The sequence below is a fragment of the Vipera berus genome (assembly GCF_964194415.1).
Source record: "Vipera berus genome assembly, chromosome: 2".
Lineage (NCBI taxonomy): Eukaryota > Metazoa > Chordata > Lepidosauria > Squamata > Viperidae > Vipera > Vipera berus.
The window spans coordinates 145832349-145852573 of NC_138203.1; the positions used below are offsets into that span (position 1 = coordinate 145832349).

The following is a 20225-nucleotide window of genomic DNA, read 5'->3' on the forward strand; positions in this document are numbered from 1 at the left end:
GTGAGGGAACGGCCCCCACTGCCTTGGCCCTGGCCCAGAGACCCTCCTCCTGCCAGAGACCCTCAGATCTGTCCCACTCCTGCCCAGGCCCCCATAGGCACCCTTGATGCGAACAATGTAGAGCTGGCTATGCCCACCCAGTAGGCCATACACACTTTAGCCACGCCCACCCAGTAGGCCATGCCCACCCAGGCCACGCCCACCCAGCCCCCTGAGGGCAACCGCAATGCTGATGCAGCCCTCAATGAAATTGAGTTTGACACCCCTGTTCAAGAGCATATTGTGGAAACTGGGTAATTGTTTTCTTCCACTCTAGTTCAATTTGAAACTTGTACATTGTGTGTTCCACAATCAACCTGTGGCCACACCTATGTTGTTAAAACCGAGCTCTTCTAATCCCTGTTATAAGTCATATCGTCAGATTGACTTCTAGGTGCTCCATCTGGTGATATCCATGTATATATAGGCATATTTTTCTTTGCTTGTAGAACGTGTTAGCAAAATAGCCATTAGATGATGGAATATGCGCTCTGTACACATTACATAAATATTCCTAATAATGCTTCTGAAATTTGTAGGCTCTAAATTGTAAAACACAAGAGACTATATTGCATTTGCTTTATTGTTGCGCTTTGGCATGTGCACTTTGTTCACACTTTTGGGTTTTCATACCTTTGCTTGCTAAGTGCTGCTGTCAAACTGCTAAATGCAGGTATGTGTTCTATAACTGTGTATTAGGAAGGAAAAGTATCTTCAAGCAAACAGCCTGATAGCTGTATTTTTGTTACTATGTTTATAAGCTCTGCTGAAATGAATCATACTGTGGGTTGCTGTTTCCTAGGCTTTTGGGCCATTTGTGCATACAGAATATGAGGGGGAACTGCTTAAAAATTTGCTTCGTTTTCTATGAGAATTTTTTAAAAAAACATTTTCATTAAAAACAAAAACAGAACAACTTCTCTATAGTTCCACCAGTAAGTAAAAATTGGTTACATTGCAACCCATTTCTCTGGCCTTAAGGTAAAACAAAGAACCAAGGGCATTCTTTTAAAGGTTTCAGAAAATTCAAGGTGTTCAGTTGTGTTTCATTAAAATGCTGCCAATTCAGAATGTTCTAAAGAAGCATTCTGAATAAGAATGTTTTTTCCCAAGCTTGAAATGTTTTTTTCATATTTCATGCACATTCTTATAAACAGGAGTGTCAAACTGCCAGCCCACGGGCCGGATGCGTCATACAGAAGTCATGCCCATCCCATTGCCGGCAATGGCAAAACTGTCCCCATACGTTGCGCGATGTCACGTGATGTCGCGAGTTTGACATGTCTCTTATAAATCATACATTTTAACTCTGAGTTCTGTATCTACTCCTAATGCTTTTTAGCTTCTAAGCCGATTTACATTTGTATCCTGCATTTAGAATAGAAAATAAGAATTCCAAGTAAAACTGAGATAGCGATAGTGTTTTATTTATAAACAACTGGAATTGGATCAGGTTGTTCCGACCATTAGTGTGGCATAGTAATTTATCCTATTAAACCTAAGGAGAGAACACTTTGCGCAGATCCAGAATATCTCTGTACTTGATGACAGTGCATTACCTAACATAATTCTTTTTTTTTTTTTACAAAAAAAAGAATGGAAATCTGAATTAGGATTACAATTTTATCAGGTTTGCTAATATGCATTTATACATTAGATTTAAAACAATGATAAGGAGGATATTGGCCTCTTAAAACATTTCTTTTCCATTAGGAAAGAACTCCATATTCTCTCATGGGAATACATAAAGGATTTTTTTAAAATTTCTGTAAGATATTTAGGTTCATTGACTAATCTATGTATACCTTTCAACCCCACATTTACCATTTAAAAATGGTGCAAACATTTTCTAAACAATACTATAAATACCATAATCTCAATTAAGGATAGGGAATCTAATTCAGATGTCGCTCCAGTTTATCTCATCACTGGGCAGGCACTGGAACTGCTGAGAAATAAATTCACTGGCATCTGAGTAACCGCAGATTCTGATATACTGGTGCTTTGGTGCATTCGGGACAACTTCTTAAATTTCAGCAGAGAGTTGAATATGCAATTGCTCTGTATATAGTAAGCTGAAAATGGGAAAAAATCTACACTTTTTTCTTTTACACCTACGCTCAACCTGTAGATATTTTTTCCTCCAGCAAATGTGCTGCAAAAGTAACCTTAGTAACAGTTTTGAAAAGTGCCTAAGGTAAAAAGCAGCCATTACAGCACAGAACTATTTTCCCACTGCAGTCCTAAAAATATCCAATATTCTAGGCACATCAATCCTCACCAGGAGACACCCTAAATATTGGCAAGGGAGAAGAGGCAGCAAAGATTGAAGAGCTTTCCAAAGTGAGGCAAAAAGACTCTAACCTGAGAGTGGAGGTAATTGAAAGAAGCCAGAAAGGTAGAAGGTCAAAAAACTTTTAACAGCGGGGTGAGACCATAAAGGAAGAATTAAAAAAAAATCTATATCTAATTTGTAGAAAAATGAATAGACAAAAATGCACAAAGCAATGAGGAATCAAATGAAATGGGATGAAAGGAATGATAGAGAGGCTCGCGTAATTGGGTAAGACGGACCCACCTGGTCTTGACAAAAAGTAAAAAGAATCTAGAAGGATGACAAGAATGTTCTCTGAAGTAAGAGAGAGTATACTCGAAGTATAATAGAGTAGGAAAATAAAACGTCAAGAGCTTGTAAACATTTTGCTGTTCTTTGTAGCATTCTACAGGGCCACTATTTATTTGCTGGTGGCCTCAAGTTTGCTAGTGGATGGATAGTCCTGAGAAGTAGCTGGAGCAGATTATCACTAAACTTTTCTTAATTCATTTGAACAAATATTCTAAAGGCCAATTAACAAATATATTCAAAATATAAATAGTCATGTTGAAAAGCTTCACAATGATGGAATGAATTTTGTGCTATGTCCATTATGTCTATTATGCTAGCTCTGTTTTCAGAGGGTTTTTTTTAAAATGCTCATTTAATTGTAAGAAAAGTACAATTTGTTACAAAACAAGTCCTGTACCCTTTGTACTCACTCACCAAATGTAAGGCAAGATAAATGAAAAGAAGAAAAAAGATTTGTTTGATTTTATAAATCACTCAGAACTTTGTTTTGAAACACCTTGTTTGGTGCTATGGAGAAGAATGGATAAAGCAGCGTATTCTTTCTTTTCCTGGAGAAACCTCAGGGTTGTCTAGTTGGCTCCACTGCTGAGGTAGCCATTTTATTCTCCCCTTGCCTAGGGTTTGTGAATTTGTTTTTATAATCTTTTTTTTTTAATTTGAACTTTGCATTTTCTACATTTCTTGTTTTCATATGTGTTGTGCTTCAACTGTATGCTGCCCAAAGTCACGTTCTGTGAGATGGTCAGCTCTACAAATTTGGCTAATACGTAACTATTAGGGCTAATAAAATCCAGCGGGATGGAGGGAAGAGGAGTCCAAAATCCCATATCCTACTCCATCAAGGTTGCTCTGACTGATTGTGAGAATAACTGTGAGATGCTTCTATTATTAAACTAAAGCTTTTAAAAATCTTCCTAAAGTTTCCACAAGTTTTTAAAGCGGTGTTCACTGAGTTTGCTCCGGAGCTGCATAAAACATTGCCAGTTCTCTAACAGAAAACAAGCCTCTTTGTAACACAGTGAGACTGTCTTTAAGTTTTACTTGATCTACAGCAATTAGTGGGAAAGCATTTGCTATTATGTGAGATCATGCAGATTACACAATGGTGCTCTGGGGCCTGAAAAGATTAACAGTCCTTGTTATAAACAAGTTGTTCAGATCCCCCAAATCCCAAAGTATGTTAACAATACTTCTGATGCTTGAAGGTTTTCACACAGATGGCTTGTCTCTCTCTTCTGCCCAAGATCAGATGAGTCTCACCACAATCCAGATTTCTGTACTTGTGGGAGAGGAGAAATGATGGGCTTGGCATGTGGTCAGAGCCGCAACAAAGAAAGAGTCTAATTATGTGGCTATGACACAGCTTTCTACTTTTACCTTCAGATGGTTGATCAAAAGCCAGGTACCCTTATGGTAAACTTTTTGTTTGGTCTCCTGCTCTTAGTAGCAAGATAATAGCATTGGATTTCCCACAGGAAAATTCCATTCCTCAAATCAAAATTCATAAGCAGAGGTCTGTTATCTAATTTTCATTCCACCAGCTAAAACAGCCAGCTACATTTTGCAAGGAATGCTTCCAAAGATTCATCTGTGGCATTTGCCACTTTTGGCTCCATCTGCAGACACAGCTCCAACTCAGCCACTGCTCAGAACAGCCCACACCTCACCTCACTTTGCAAATATCAAGAAAAGACTTTGAAGAGGAAGAGGTGGAGGGTGCTTTCCCCCCAGTATTTGTTAGAACAGGGCTTTTCAACCTTTTCACCCATTGTACCACTTTTAGGATATGGCAACATCCGAGTACCAACAGTTGCCTAGCAAGGTGTCAAAAACTTGATGACCAAAAAAAAAAGGAAAAAAGTGATGAAGTACAGGTAGTCCTCGACTTACAACAGTTTGCTTAGTGACTGTTTGAAGTTACAATGGCAGTGAAAAAAGTGCCCCCCAAGCCACAGCCGAGCAAGACACCTATTTGCCCACCCAGCAGCGCTCTTCCTCCTGTCCAAGGTTTTCATTGTTGTGAGCATTTCTGTTGAAGATTGGCAGCGGGGAGCTGGGGTGGTAGGTGTTTGGTTTTTTATCCCCCCGTCTGCTGGGTGGTTGCAGCAGGTTTTGGTCACTTCACATGACCCTGGGACACTGTGACCGTCATAAATATGAATCAGTTGCCAAGCATCTGAATGTAAATCACCCTGGAGATGCTGCAACATTCCAGCTGATTGACGCTTCTTCTGGGCTCAGCAGAAGTGCCAGGATCAGTGCCGAGCTCCGCTGAGCCCTGACAGCCCTGCAGCTCCAGCCATCTCTCGCTCAGGCTTGTCCGGTGGTGCCACCGGTTCAGCTCATTCCCCTCCCCCACTACCACTTTTCTACGATGGTCACGTACCACCTGCCAGGTGCCAAGGTACCACAGGTGGTACCTGTACCACTGGTTGAAAAGCCCTGTGTTAGAGAATACCCCTGCTTCCCACATTACAAAAGGAGGCTTTCCAACTCAGGAAGCTTAATCTGGATCCATCCCCATGACAGACCACAGGAACACTTCATCTGGGCAAGCTGTACGTATTGTAACATCACCTTTAGCTTAGCTTCAGGCAAGATCTATTCTGCTATACAAGAAAAAGTGAACATAGCTGAACATCTATATTTGATAGGTAAACATTCTGAAGACAAGTTTGATTCCTATTGATCACATGAAAACAACAATTAAGTAAGTTTCTTGGCAACAGTATGGATACTGTTTGAGACTGCCTTCTTCCAACATACAGTTCCAAGACTTAACCAGGCACTGACTCTGCTATCCAGATTATAAACCACATAAACCAATTTCAAATTGCGTATGGATGGACATTCTTTCGCTGAAAAAAACCTATCTATCCTGATGCAGGTAACACTTAAAAGTACAGCAGTATGCACCATTGTTCATAAATTCATTTAACACAGTTTTGCACCTTTGCAAAAGATAAGTCACTTTAACTTTTGGAACTTATGGAACGTTTTTAACTATAGCTTTCTGCCTTGACACAAAGGATATAACTATGCACTTTTAAGATTCACAAAAAATCTGTCACAGAATTTGCATCTTATTCACACACTACAAGGTGACACTTGTAAAAGTACTATAATAAAGTGTGAATATTGACAAACTATGTTTGGAAGGATTAGAAACATTTAGTCTGCAAAATGAAGAGAATGCCAGTTTGGAGTAGGCCAAAAATAAAATGAACATTGTTCCAAATATGAAAAAGGAAAAAAAAATTGGCTAGTGTTGGTTTAAAAAAACTACAAGCAATTTGATTATTCATGTGCAATAATAAGAAGTCCATTGCCCAAATATGAAAATATATTATGATCAGGTAGAATCCCAGTGACTGATTGGAAAATTAAAAGCCTACTTATTCAAATTTCCATCTTGATTTGCCATACTACTTGGTCTGGACTCTGGAAGAACTTTTTTTGTTTGTTTAGATAAAAATGTTTTATGTTTTACGTGGTTTAGCTGTTCTTATCTTTTAAAAAGTGGCCGTAAGTTGCCATCATACTTGGCCACAGTAGGGTTGTTATATATTTGGCCCATTCGAAGGTCATGGCTGATCATTCATCAAAGACTTATTACTAGCTATGAAAAAACAACAATGTATTTAAATGTATTTGAAATGTAATGACACGTGATATAGGTAAAGGTAAAGTTTCCCCCGCACATGCGTGCTAGTCGTTTCCGACTCTAGGGGCCGGTGCTCATCTCCGTTTCAAAGCCGAAGAGCCAGTGCTTGTCCCTATTTTTCTACTTGCATTTTTACGTGCTTTCGAACTGCTAGGTTGGCAGAAGCTGGGACGAGTAACAGGCGCTCACTCTGCTATGTGGCACTCGGGATTCAACCTGCCAAACTGCCGACCTTCTGATCAACAAGCTCAGCGTCCTCACCCACTGAGCCACTGCATCCCTAACACCATATAACCATATTGGCTGTTAAAAAAATTAGTAGCTTGTGAAGACAGGAGAAAAAGACAGGGGAACTTTAGTTTAAATTCCAGAATCGGGAGAAGTACAGAACAGACACCTCTCTTTTCACTTTGTTGCATCCTCACCACCTGTCCCGGCTGCAAATAAATTTCTTATACATAGATAAGCTTCAGGGCAATAAAAGCGCAATAAAAACAAAAAGAAAGAAAATTAGAAATAGTAGCAGAGGGAACATTCTGAAGAGCTTCAACGGTCAGGAGATTGAGTCATCGGTAACAATCAAGGATAGTAATCTGTATTAATATACATTTGTACGTAATAAACTTATTGTAACCCAGACAAAGATATAATTGTAACATTGGAAAATTAATAAAAAGTTTATTAAAAAAACAATCAAGGACAGTATAGTACTTACTCATTAGATCATAGGCACTTAACAAGCTTTGAGAAGTCCACAGGTAGTCCTCAACTTACAACCACAATTGAGCCCCAAATTTCTATTGCTAAGCAAGACAGTTGTTATATGAATTTTGCTCCATTTTGCAATCTTTCTTCCCACAGTGGTTAAGTGAATCACTGCGGTTATTAACTTAGTAATACAGTTGTTAAGTGAACCTGGCTTCCGCTTGTCAGAAGGTTGCAAAAGTGGTCACGTAACCTCGGGACACTGCAACCGTCATACACACATGCCACCTGCCAAGGGTCTGAATTTTAATCTCATGGTTGTAACGGTTGCAATGGTTGTAAGTATGGGGGGGAAAAAACCCTCATAAGTCCCTTTTTTCAGTGCCACTGTAGCTTTGTAGGGTCGTTAAATGAATGAAGGTAAATATACAGGTCCCAGGACAATGTTCCAAGATCTAATCTGAGTAGGTCACCCGGATCAAAGGTTTATTCTTCCAGGTTTTCAGGCTCATGCTGGAGCCCTTCATCAGGGAAGATCTCTCTCTCCTTCCCTCTCCCCCCTCTCTCCCCCCTCTCTCCCTCCCCCTCTCTCCCTCCCCCTCCCTCCCTCCCTCTCCCTCCCTCCTCCATATCTCTCTCTCTCTCTCTCTCTCTCTCTCTCTCTCTCTCTCTCTCTCTCTCTCTCTCTCTCTCTCTCTCTCTCTCTCTCTCTCTCTCTCTCTCTCTCTCTCTCTCTCTCTCTCTCTCTCTCTCTCTCTCTCTCTCTCTCTCTCTCTCTCTCTCTCTCTCTCTCTCCAGTGCACATATTCTGGGGAGAGGGAAGTTCCCTGATGATGGGGCTCCAGCAAAGCCTGAAATCTTGGAAGAATACACCTTTTGCCCCAGGGACCGGCTTAGATTGGATCCTGCAGCATTAAACTACAGTAGTGGTTTAAGCTGGGGACGACCCGTATATAGGAAGAAAGGAATTCAGGCAATATGTGCTTACGGTCAAGCAAAAATCAATCTTAGTGGAACTCTAAGAGATTTAATCTCTTCAAATGTCTCCTAGATGGGGTGGGGGGGAGTGGAGGGACTTCACTAGAGTTAAGGAGGCATTGAAATAGCATTGGAAAAACCAGGGGGAAATTTCAAACCTGGAGGAACAAGAAGGAAGAACACTATGGAGATCTTTTTCTTAGTGGCCATGAGTAAAACAAGGAAAAATGAGAAGAGGCTTTTCTTCTGACAGTTAGAGAGGCAAAAATGAAGTAAAATAGCATGTCATGGAGTAAATGTCCATAATATGGCCTATAAGACAAAACCTGTTGTGGCAGGGGTCTTCAAACTTGGCCCTTTTATGACTTGTGGACTTCAACTCCCAGAATTCCTCAGCCAGCATGCCTGGCTGAGGGATTCTGGGAGTTGAAGTCCACAAGTCATTAACGGGCCCAAGTTTGAAGACCCCCGTGTTATGGTATCAATAAAGATGCATGTATAGACAGATATCCATAAGGAAGTCTACCCATTACAGCTGTAAGTTGTGTTAGTCCTAAAGCGGATCGCCCATGTGTCCAACCCAATTTTACAATCTTTTTCACAATGGTTGTTAAGTGCAGCTGTGATCCTTAAGCAAACCCATTGTTTGCTATAGGGCATATTTGCTGAAAGCCAGAAGTCAACACGGGTTTTCAACAAAAATGTTATAAATCATGGCCATGTGACTATGGGATGCTGCAAACAGCCAGAAATGCAGGCCGGTTGCCAAGGTCATGAGATGCGGTCATGTGACCATGAGGGGATCATCAAAATTTTGGAACTGGGTCATAAGTACCTTTGTGGGGAGGGGGGAAATTGTAACTTCAAATGGCTAGGCATAAGTCAAGGACTACCTGTATTGCAATGAATTAGGTATTTTATAGGACAGGTCAAGAAAAAGATTCATTTTCTATCATGACAACTGATGGGTGAAATGAATTTTTCCTCAGTTTAAGAAAGAAGCAATTCATGTGTGGTAACATATATAGGTGGGGTTATATTGCCATCACACATGTCAAGATGTTGCAGCCAAAGAAAACTATGGTTGCAGCATTATATTATTATTATTAATTATTTATTATTATTATTATTATTATTATTATTATTATTATTATTATTATTATTATTATTAATTTATTATTATTATTATTATTATTATTAATTTATTATTATTATTATTATTATTATTATTATTATTATTATTATTATTATTATTACTATTTTGTAATTCCAAGTACAAGGGCAATGTTTCCTACACATCACTAAATATGTTTTCCATGGCAACCCTTGATTTTTGTTGTTGATGTCACTTGAGATGAGGACATATGCAGCATGTTTCAAAGCCGCTGAATTATGTTCTTTCTATTTAGCAGGTACAGAATGTGGCCATGTGAGCAATCTTGGGTGCCCTAAACATAGGGCGAGTCTGCACAAGCTGCATTGGTGATCGTTTTCTTCCAGATCCAATTCAAGGGGTTCATTATCATTTTTAAAACCCTACATGGCATGGGGCCAGGCTACCTAAGGAACCATCTTTGCCCCATTACGTCAGCCCATCCCACTCGGTCACACAGCAAGGATATGTTGTGGACTCCGCCAGTTAAAGAATTCTTCTCTGCCATTGCCTTCCCATTTTGAGCCTTCTCCTGCCTGAGGTGAGTTGGCCCCCACTCTGCTGGCCCTTTGGAAATGTTTGAAGTTCCAGCTCTATTGACTTGCTTGGGGCTCACAGAGGACCACAAAGCTGTAGGCCCGGTTGGCACTTTGAAGGCCTCCCCCACCCCCCGCCTTTTAAACTTAATTGTACTTATTCTACTCTTGATTAAATTACCCCCTAATATAATTGCCTCCTAATTTAATTGTACATCTCCGAGTGAGATGGCAGTTTCTAAATTGGATATATAAATAAACAGAAAAAATAAATAATAAGAAAAACACAAATATAATTCCTCCCACATTTCATTCTAACTTTTTTTCTAGCTGCTCAATATAGGTCTGCATCAGGTAGGCACAGGAAAGGGAGGGACAGGACACCCATATGTAAAAGGAGAGAAAAATTCAAAGATTTTCATGACTCCCGCTTCTTAACAGACCTCCTAGTACCTAGCAAGTCAACCATCTCTCAACCAGCTACAGCATATGAATATATTATGTATGACTTTGGAAGGCAAAAATTTGCAATGGACACCCAGTCCATCAAGGGGGGGCGGGTGTCACTGGCTACGGTGAAGGAGTGGGTCGTTGTTTCTCAAACCCCAGATAGGAGGAACCCTGATTGGAGCAACTTTATCCCACCAGGGAACATTATTGAAGGTGAACTCTCCTTTGCAGAACAAACAAGGGCAAATCCCTCCCACATTCACAGCCTCTTGTGAAATTTGGCATTTCCAGTAGAAAAAGAGGAAGGCAGCAGAATGGTTCCAACTTTCAGTCTGGAGGGTTCTTTATTTACTTTAGTAATTCAACAGGAAGCTGAACTAGAAATGTGGCATAAGGTGGAGTTCAGTTCAGTACATTTCATAGGTAGAGAGAGATGAAGCTTTCAAAGTGTTGGGCAGAAGTGAACATCTCTGATCCACCAAGCCTACTATTCACTCTTCCTTTCGTATTTCCATATGAAGATTACGGTAGCTTAACAGAGGAGTCTGGATAAAGGGGGAGTGTTCAATAAGTGCACTGGCCAGATTATTTTTTTGCCTTTTTTATTTAAATCCTCAAAGCTTGGAAAAATTGGAAAAATGCAATAGCCATACAGAAAATCCAACAAGAAAAGATTGTTTCTTATGGCACTAAACTCCAGCTCCAGGCTCAATTTCAAACCATACATCAACAACTGCCTAAATGTTGGAGGTGTGGTGGCGAAGACGCAACGTATTTTCACATATGGTGGACCTGTAAAAAGGTTAAAGCATTTTGGATTAAAATCTGGTGGAATATGCAGAAGATATTTAAGAAAAGGATAAAGTTTTGTCCGCAATTGTTTTTTTTTGGGCATTATTACTGATACTACTGTTGTGGACACTAAGTTGATGTTGAACTTAATTACGGCAGCAAGACTTTTAATAGGGCAATACTGGAAGAAGGAAGAACTGCCGACTATAGAGGAATGGATGTTGTGATTCAGGGTCAGCCTGTGGGTTCGGCAGTTGGGTCGGACGACTCAGAGGAGGAGGGGGGTGTTGAAGACCTTGCTGAGGGGGTTGAAGATCTTGCTGATGATAGCCCTCAGGCAGGCCCCTCCCACTTGGTCACCATGGAGACCCAGCTGTGTGAGCCTGACAGTGTGGATGAAGATGACCCACAGCTGGCCCTGTTCAAGGACGCCCGACGCAGGAGGCAGTCAAGTAGGAGTAAACAGAGGAAGGCAATGGGGCTTCTCGGAAGGAGGCAGAGAGAAGCCACGCCCTGAACTCTTTATAAGGGGAATGTGTGGGGAGGGCTGGTTTGCTGAAAGCAACCGCTCGGATAGTGTTTCAAAGCTCCTGTATCTTGGTTCGTGTCTTGTTTGTTTTTGTAGTAATAAATTTGGCAGACGTAATTCCAGCCTCTTGCCGTTTGTAAAGGGGTTGCCTTTTCTGCAGGGCCGGTAGCAGGCTGGGAAGGGCGGGAGGGGGTGGGGAGGGTTTGTTAAAGATAAAATGTATTGAAAAACTTTTCAATAAAAAAAAACAACTGTCATAATTTAAGCCAATTGCCTTTTTCTTACGCTTTCTCTAAATCAACAATATTCAGTACATTTTCTTGTTGCTTTCATATATTTCTCAATGACCTGTGGAAAAGTATCTGGTCCACAGATCTCTTGCTTGGCATGAAGCCACATTACATTTCCCAAATTCTGCTGACTGTCTTGTCTCTTAGCTTTTCAGATGAAAATCCTGCCAAACTCTTTCCCGGGTACACTTTCACCAGTCCCTCTGTAATTTTTGGATTCACCCTTGCTTTCATATACGAGAAAACTTTCTTCCAATTATCAGGCACAGATTGAGCCTCCACATACAAACCTGTATTAAATAAGCCACATAGGAACTCCAGGACAAAGTACTTACTCTTTGCTTCAGCTTTTACAATCTCTGCTGGCAGTCTCATGATTTTCAAACGTTATCATATGTAAGATTTCCTTTCTATCATCGTTTGACACAAAAGCTTAAACCAATTGTTTCAGTTCCACTCTTTGATCACTCTTCCCATAAACATTCCTAAAATATTCATTTGAATATTCCTCCACTTCAGTTTCATTGCAAATAATTCATTTTTAATTCCATTCACTCTTCTGAGGGCTTGTTTAGCCATCTTCACTCGCTTAGGAAACATGTTATTTCCATTAGAATTGGTCTCTATTTTCTGTCTTTTTTAACCTTAACCATGCCTTACCCCCTTGAGCACATTCTTTGCAATTACCTTTCTTTCATTCTGATTTTCCTACCCATAGCCTCCTTCACTTCATCACTGCATCTCATCCCCCATGCATCCTTCTCTAATTCTGTCATTCTTCCATCCATAAACAATTGACTCAATTTTGCTTTTAGATTTATATTTTTCTCTTTTCTAAGCAGATTGTCACCAGTCACCTTTTTATTCATTCTTGAATCTCCAAATGAGTTGATGCATTTTTTTCTACTCTCTCATCTTCTTCCCACCTATCACTTCGTGTCTGTTACCTATCATGATTTCCGCACAGTCCCAATCAAATTAGAATGTAGCACAGTTTCCCCCCAAACTAAGTGCTGATTTCTTCTATTATCACCATTTATTGAAATATAATGTTCAATTAGCACCAGCCTACAGAATCTTATTTTCCTATGGCCTCAAATTCTATGTGGCACAAAGTCTTGTGTTCTAGAACATATTTTAGATCTATATCTATTTTTTCTTTAATTTCATTTTCTAATTTTAGCATTTACATCTCTTATATTTAACATGCCATGGTCATTACCAGATGGGTACTGACCTCCAACTGGCATCATAATGGGTTAATCAAGTTAGTTAATCAATCAATTTCATATAATGCCTTGTAGTAATATAGAGAAGCGATCACTTAAGCTACCAACCTTAGTTACACTGTTGCTATATTCAGCATTCCTTACTGAAACATGGACAGCATCAGTTAGATTTGGCACATTTTGACATGTACGCCAAAATGTGCCAAATAACCCAACTTCACCCTAATCCCGTTCTGCTGCTCTTGGAAGATGAATCAACCACTACTTTGCAAGACAACATATTGTCCACAACTCAACAGTACAAGCAGCACACTGGCACACTCATTGTCAAACACTGATATACAAAACAAGACCAAGCTAATTTACATCAGGCACGCTAAACTAACATCACTAGCAGAAGATAAGGCAACTCATCTAATATTCTTTAAATGCCAATAGAATTTACAGTCATACTGAAAATGACTCAACATCCTAATTGGGCAGAAGTGCAACCATTACTCGTGAGACAGGTTCATCCATTTCTCAGAAGCACTTCCCACCAACTACAACTCAAACATTAAGCTATAGTGTAGTTTCATGTTTCATTTTTAGACGATCACAGAAATGACAAGCCAACTTTTCTAAATCTCTTGGCTACAAATGAAAATCTAAAATGGAAGCCCGGGAGGTGAGAAAGCCTGCTTCCTGGAGTCTTTTCAAACAGCACTTGCAAACACAAGGGGTACATTTAAATTCATCAATCTTTTGCAAAAATGCATCATCACCCACCCAGCCTGTTTCACTTTTAACCATTATGTGGTTATAATCCACTTTCTTACTTCATCCCCCACACTGGTTTATTGATAGAGATGATAGAATTAGAATCTATTAAACTGAAAAAGCAATCAGCTACCATAGAGATCACCCTGGCATAGGGCTACTTAAGGCTCAAATAACCTATCTGTCATGCTCAATAAGAATGCACCTCAGTAATGTTGAGCGGACATACCTCACAGAGTTGATGTGAAAAAGCAAAATTTACAAAGTATTTCAAGTATTGCTGCAGACGTAGATGACTACACACACATATAGCCTCAAAGAAATGTACTTGAAAACGCAGGCATTCTTGCTGAAAACTATCAGCTTATTTCTATAATTGTAAGTACAGTATCTCTTACCATTTTAATTGTAAGCACTAACAAAAACCCCAGTGCCATAAGGACAAAATGTTTTGTTTAACTGTTACCAGGTTTGGCAACAAACCCATAAAATATAGGAATGCTTTTGATTTCTCACAGCATATGTATAAAACATGCCTGCATATAGCACAAACGTAAATTAATGCAGCACCCTTCCAGCAAGTATATACAGAATGTATATACCGTATCACCATAGATTTTTACCATCAGATGACAGCAAGTGTAGCAATTTCTAGCTATTCAGCTAGCCGGGAGTCTACCGTAGTCTTTAAATTAAAAGAAATCAATCCTGCAGTGTAAAGAAAGTATTTGTCCTGCTTCTAACAAGCAGAGGTTCAAGCACCTTCATCCTTAGATCTACAGAATTTAAAATTTTCTTTCCGGCATCGCTCCAAAGCCAGGGTAGGGAAATCTTTAAAAAGTTACGTTAGATTTCACGACTTTGCCCATTCGGCCGCTATCAAAATGCAGATGGGGAGAGACTATTAAGCCTCTCTCTTTAATCCCTGGACGCGTTCCTCCTTCCCCAAGGATTCCCAACAACAGAAAATCTCACACTCGGCAAAAGCAGCCCGAAAAGGTCACGGACCAAGGGCTCTCTTTCGCCCACCCAGGCTGCGTCTCTGCCCTCTTCTTCCAAACCAACTCGAGCCGCAAATTCAGAAATAAAGCAATTCCCCCACCCCCACCCCCCACCCCCCCAAAAAGAAACCCCATTCCGATATTCAGCTTGCATAAGCTGCTACTGCACTGGGTATTCGACCGTTCTTTGCCCCCCCCCCCCGCCACCCCACCCCCGCTCACCGCGTCCCGCTCCCTCGAGTCAGAAAACTAACCAAGCCCTAACAAAAGAGGATTCCCGGGCCGCCACCCCCCCTTTTCTGGAATTTTATTCTGCCGATGCCTTGAGGTTCCTTCCCCAAGAGAGCAAGTTCTTTCCCTACAGACCAGGCTTGCGGCGAAAGCGGGTGGCGAAGAGGCAGCCAATTTTCCCAGCCTGCCGCCAAGCCGATCGGGAGGGCTAAAACAACTCGCGCGGACAAGGCAGGGCGACAGTCGGTGCAGTCCTGGACGCTTGCCCAGCGCTAGAGGCGTCGCAAAGAGGGCTGGCGCGGCGAGAAGTTTGGATGCCAGAAGGGCAAATTTTATTATTATTATTATTATTATTATTATTATTATTATTATTATTATTATTATTATTATTATTATTATTATTATTATTATTATTATTATTATTATTATTATTAATTATTATTATTATTATTTAATTATTATTATTAATCAATCATCATCATCATCATCATCATCATCATTATAGAAAAACGCATGACAAGGAGAAGCAGGTTAACTGGAAGCCGCCGGTCCGCCCAGCTCAAACCAGATCCATATGCGAGGTGAGGTGTGTGTGTGTGTGTGTGTGTGTGTGTGTTGGGGGGGGGACAGCTTCCACACAAAGAAGCCAGCCCCCTAATCGCCCTCAAACTTCCCAGCAGGTCTGAGAAGAAGAAGAAGAAGAAGAAGAAGGGAGTCTCTTTCTCTCTCTTCTCCCCTCATTCTTCCGCCCGTCCATAACTCCGCCTCTCCTCGCCCCATTCATTCCGGCTTGGCCTGCCGGCCTCCCTTCTCGCCCTCCATCCTTCCCTTACCTGGCTCAAGCGGCCAGGCGACGCTGCCGTCCGCCTTCCCCCTCCACCGAGAGCAAAAGAGGCTCAAGCAAGCCGCAGCGCCGGCGAAAGCCGACAAGCCTCTCGCGCCTTCTGCTCCTCCACCGAGCGAACCTCCGCCTCCTCCCCACCTTGGGCAACAGTTGGTAGTTGCGCGAAAGCCACGCCTCCCCCCCCCCGCCCGGGTTGTTGTTGCTAAGCGCCCCGAGCGCTTCATTGTATCCGTCCGGTGATATCACAATGGCGGGGTTTGCAAAGATTCCAAAAAGGGGTGGAGTCAGGAGCCGAGAGGTAAGAATAACTTGAAAAAGAGGTCGAGGCGGGCCATTTCGGGGCCGGCCGTGGTTGCTCGCCGTCGGCGGCGGTGTGTGTGTGTGTGGGGGGGGGGATCGGAGTCTCTGCTAAAGGCTAACGTCCGACCCGTTTGTGAAAAGCGGTGGAAATCTTTCAGCTAATAGGGAGACACGGGTTGCAGTTTGAACAGCCACGTTAAAGGGGGAAGTCCGGCTGACATCGTAAGGCTTGAGTTTTGAGTAAGAAACGCGGTTTTCCAAAACGCTTCGTATGTAACTTTCCATCTTCGTTCTTCGGACAGGAGTATAATATATAGGGCGGTATACGTGCTTCTGCCAGCCGACAACTAAATTCAACCCGTTATGAAATCTTGCAGTGGAAGAGGAAAATTCTTAGAAATTGTCAGGGCTTTTTTTCTCATAGAACGCTCAGAACGGAGTTCCGGCACCTTTTTGGATGGAACCTTGTAGGGTAGGTAAGATGGGTTGTATGACATGTGTGAGTTCCGGCACCTTTTTTTTTTTTTTTACAAAAAAAGCACTGGAAATTGTAAAAAAACTCTTTCTTTCTCAAGACTTGGACTTACTCTTTTGGACTTGCCCGCAGTAAAGTTCTTAATAAGTCGAATTTGAATTCATAATGGGTGCTCCTCGTTTCAGTGGGATGCAAAATTTATTTTACCTGGATAACAAGAAACAGCCTTGATTCTTTGCAGCATTTCTGCGTTTGACTTTAGGTTTGCATACTGTGTAAATTCAGTCAGCTGTGGTTTACGCAGAAAACCATATTTAGTAGTCTGAGTAAACCAGTTAAAATGAACCATTTTCTCTCTTTTTATTATATTGTTGTAAATCTCCATGAGAGCCAGTTTGGCTAAGGCAGGGGTAGGCAACCTTGGCTCTTTTATGACTTGTGGACTTCAGCTCCCAGAATTCCTGAGCCAGCTGTGCTGGCTCAGGAATTCTGGGAGTTGAAGTCCATGGGTCATAAAAGAGCCAAGGTTACCTACCTCTGGGCTAAGGCTTCAGGTGAGTCTTAACTTAGGCAGAAAAGCAACTGGGTGACCTTGGGCCACCAGTCACTTCCTCTCAGCCTTAGGAAGGAGGTAATGGCAAACCACGACTGAAAAACCTTGCCAAGAAAGCTGCAGGGATTTCTCCAGGCAGTCTCTTGACAACCCAACACAATTGAATGGAAGAAAAAAAAACCAATCTCAATACAATAATTGTGAAATATTGATTGAAGATGACTAACACTCCAGTGTTAATATTGTTGAGGATAAGAAAAGTATTTCAATATTAATTACTATTTAGGATGTCAACGTTGTGTGGTTGCTCCATCACTTCAGGTTTTCAAAAATAGACTAGATAACTTGACTTTTTCATCCAGAACTGAATGTAACATTAAAAAAACTACAGATTGTGTCAAATTATTTGTTATAAAGTACCGTATTTTCCGGCGTATAAGACGACTGGGCGTATAAGACGATCCCTGACTTTTGAGAAGATTTTCAAGATTTTTCGTCTTATACGCCGGAAAATACTTACATGCCAGTTGCCAAGTGTCCGACACAAGCCCGATTCAGATTCAGCCCCGTCTGATGCAAATGGTGCAAAGCCACGCGCTCTTCCAGGCCAGACTCTGCAAACAGCACGCCAGAAGCCACAACCACCGCGGGAACTCTGAGTCCCTGCCTTTCGGCAGCCTGCACGGCCAAGCGCGATTCGGCTTTGAGATAGCATTTGCAGACGGAGCAGCCGCCGCATCTGGAGCCAAGCCCTGCCCAGGAGACGGTTGGCCAAGCGGGCCCGGAAGATGCGCTAGAGAGCCGGGCTTGGGGCGGACATGCCGAGGCCGGCTGGCGAGGGCCGCTGCATGGTCTGCGGGCAAGAGGGGTGCCAAGTACCGCTGTTCCGCACTCCGTGACCAGGCAAGCGATTCTTCTGGTCGGCGCGGGTCAGGTGGTGCCTCGGCAGGAGCAAAGGTGCTCCCTTCCTACTGTTGAGCAGCACACCTCTGGGGACCGCCTGCCCCTCCTCTTTTCGGTGACCTGACAGCCAGCATTGGAAGCGCCATCATGGCCAGTCCTACAGAAAGCAACAGCGGCGGCTGCAGTAGGCGCCCCAGGAGCTGACAAGAGTTTGCCCTCCATCACCCGTTCGCCATCAGCCGCTTAACCACGGATCACCATCGCCTACCTACCTCCATTCACCCAGCGATCCCGCCGTCCAGCAGAAAAGAGAAAAGATCAGAGAGGTAAATAGTATTTTCCGGCGTATAGGACGACTGGGCGTATAAGACAACCCCCAACTTTTGAGAAGATTTTCATGGGTTAAAAAGTTGTCTTATACGCCGGAAAATACGGTAAAGTTTTGATCTTAAACCAATTAGTATTAAGATCCCCATTGTATTGTTACTTGATGTTTTTGCACAAATCAGTAAAAGAAAGTAGATAAGTTTGATAGCAGTTAAACTATCAAAAACTATGGAATAGAAAAAAGAAACTATTGGTTTTCTAGCTTACCTCTTTTCATACATCCATATTTACAATCTTTATAAACATTTTAGCCCCCTTCCCCCCAAAAGAAAGCAGACCAAATGATATTTTTGCCATGCTATTTATCTCTGGCAATGAGCCACATTGTTGACAGTCCTTTTTATATTAATCGGCAGCAGTCAGTAATTCTACCTCAATTTTGACTTAGAATCTTATTTAATCTCACCTGGAGGTGGTGGAATTGTGAGTCTGGTGAGAACCTGGCACACAAATAATTTGCTCCGTCACTCAGTTGCTCTTCTTTCTCTCTTGGGCTCACTGTCACCTGGAGCCTGATCTTGTGGAAACTACTGTTTTAAAAAGTCATGGGGGAACTGGCAGCATATCAGCCTTTTCCTCGAAGGCTGACACTTAATATGCCTCCATTTTAAAATTTGTATGGAATCATTTGAGTGGAGAAGGTAATAGGCCTGGTTAGTGCTTGAATGGAACAGCTGTAGTGAACCCCAGAACTGCAGGCCAGCTTGGCATGTTGAAAAGCCACCCAGCAAGAATGCATTGACTTGAAACTATTTCCATATGGCTGCCACAAAAGCTACTGAAGCTACTGAGAGAGCCAGTTTGGCCTAGTGGTTAAGACACCAGGTTAGAAGCCAGGAGACTGTGAGTTCAGCCTGAAGGCTGTGTGGGAAGTCAGCCCCCCCCCACCCAGAGAAGGAAATATTAAAAGGGCAGAAGAATATATTTCCGCAAAGGATTTTAAAGAGGCAGAAAAGCATTCCCAGGTTTCTTAATAGCCCCAAGTCTCCCTCCCCCAAGCAGAAGCCAGCTCTGCAGAATTGCAGATGATAATCTTGTCAGTAAGACTGGAATCAGGAAACTGGGATTAGGAAGAAAGATCCCTAGAATCAACACCAAAAATCTAAGAGTCATCAACCACAGCCCCAGGGAAGCAGGATATGACCCTTGGGACATAATAGGATTAACCCACCACCATCAGAATACCAGAAAGGCACACCCAGACTCAGGTCAAAATACATGACAGAGGAAATACAAAGCCTCAAACAGGAACAGGAAACAACCTCAAGAGCCCCAGAGGGTATAAAAACCCACTCCCTACATGTGCTCTCTCTTGCTTACTCTCTCTTTCTTCCAGAGCCATCTTTCTGTCTGGCTCTCCTCTTCAATAAACTGCAACCTTCTTTTTAAAGCAGTCACCATATTGTTTATCCCCGTATTAAGTCGTGGGCTCTGGTGAGCAGGAATGAAGACACACGGCTGAGTTCAGAGAAACTCATTCTTTTATTCATGCTGGAACTGTACTTGAGCTTGGGCCGTTCCCAGCCACAATATATAGCCTAACCCTAAGGTAGCAGCCAATAGGTTTAAACCCTTGCTTGCCGCCTGGGGCTGACCAATTGCAAGACCAGAGATGGCCTGTCTAGGTTGCTGGAGAACCGTTAGTTCTCCAGCAATGCATGTGGTATAGTACCACAAGCCCAATACATAACAACCCTCCCTCCTAAGATCAGGCTATAATCCCCCTTAATAAGCTTGACAACAGTCAAGACTTATGAATCACTCCCAATAACCATAATAAA

The 20225-nt window shown here is 42.0% G+C and overlaps 1 protein-coding gene across 4 annotated transcripts in view; it reads right to left on the bottom strand.

The window, feature by feature from the left end:
• The window catches only part of RAB11FIP4 (RAB11 family interacting protein 4), a 219313-nt gene that overhangs the window by 42278 nt on the left and 156810 nt on the right, over positions 1 to 20225 (bottom strand). Inside the window, exon 1 of one of the 4 annotated variants that reach the window (XM_081317970.1) lies at positions 15816 to 15954. The exons of the other annotated variants lie outside the window; for them this stretch is intronic. The gene's annotated coding sequence lies outside the window, so the exon portion shown is untranslated. Of the gene's footprint in view, positions 1 to 15815; positions 15955 to 20225 lie in introns of those variants that run through there. 4 annotated transcript variants of the gene reach the window in all.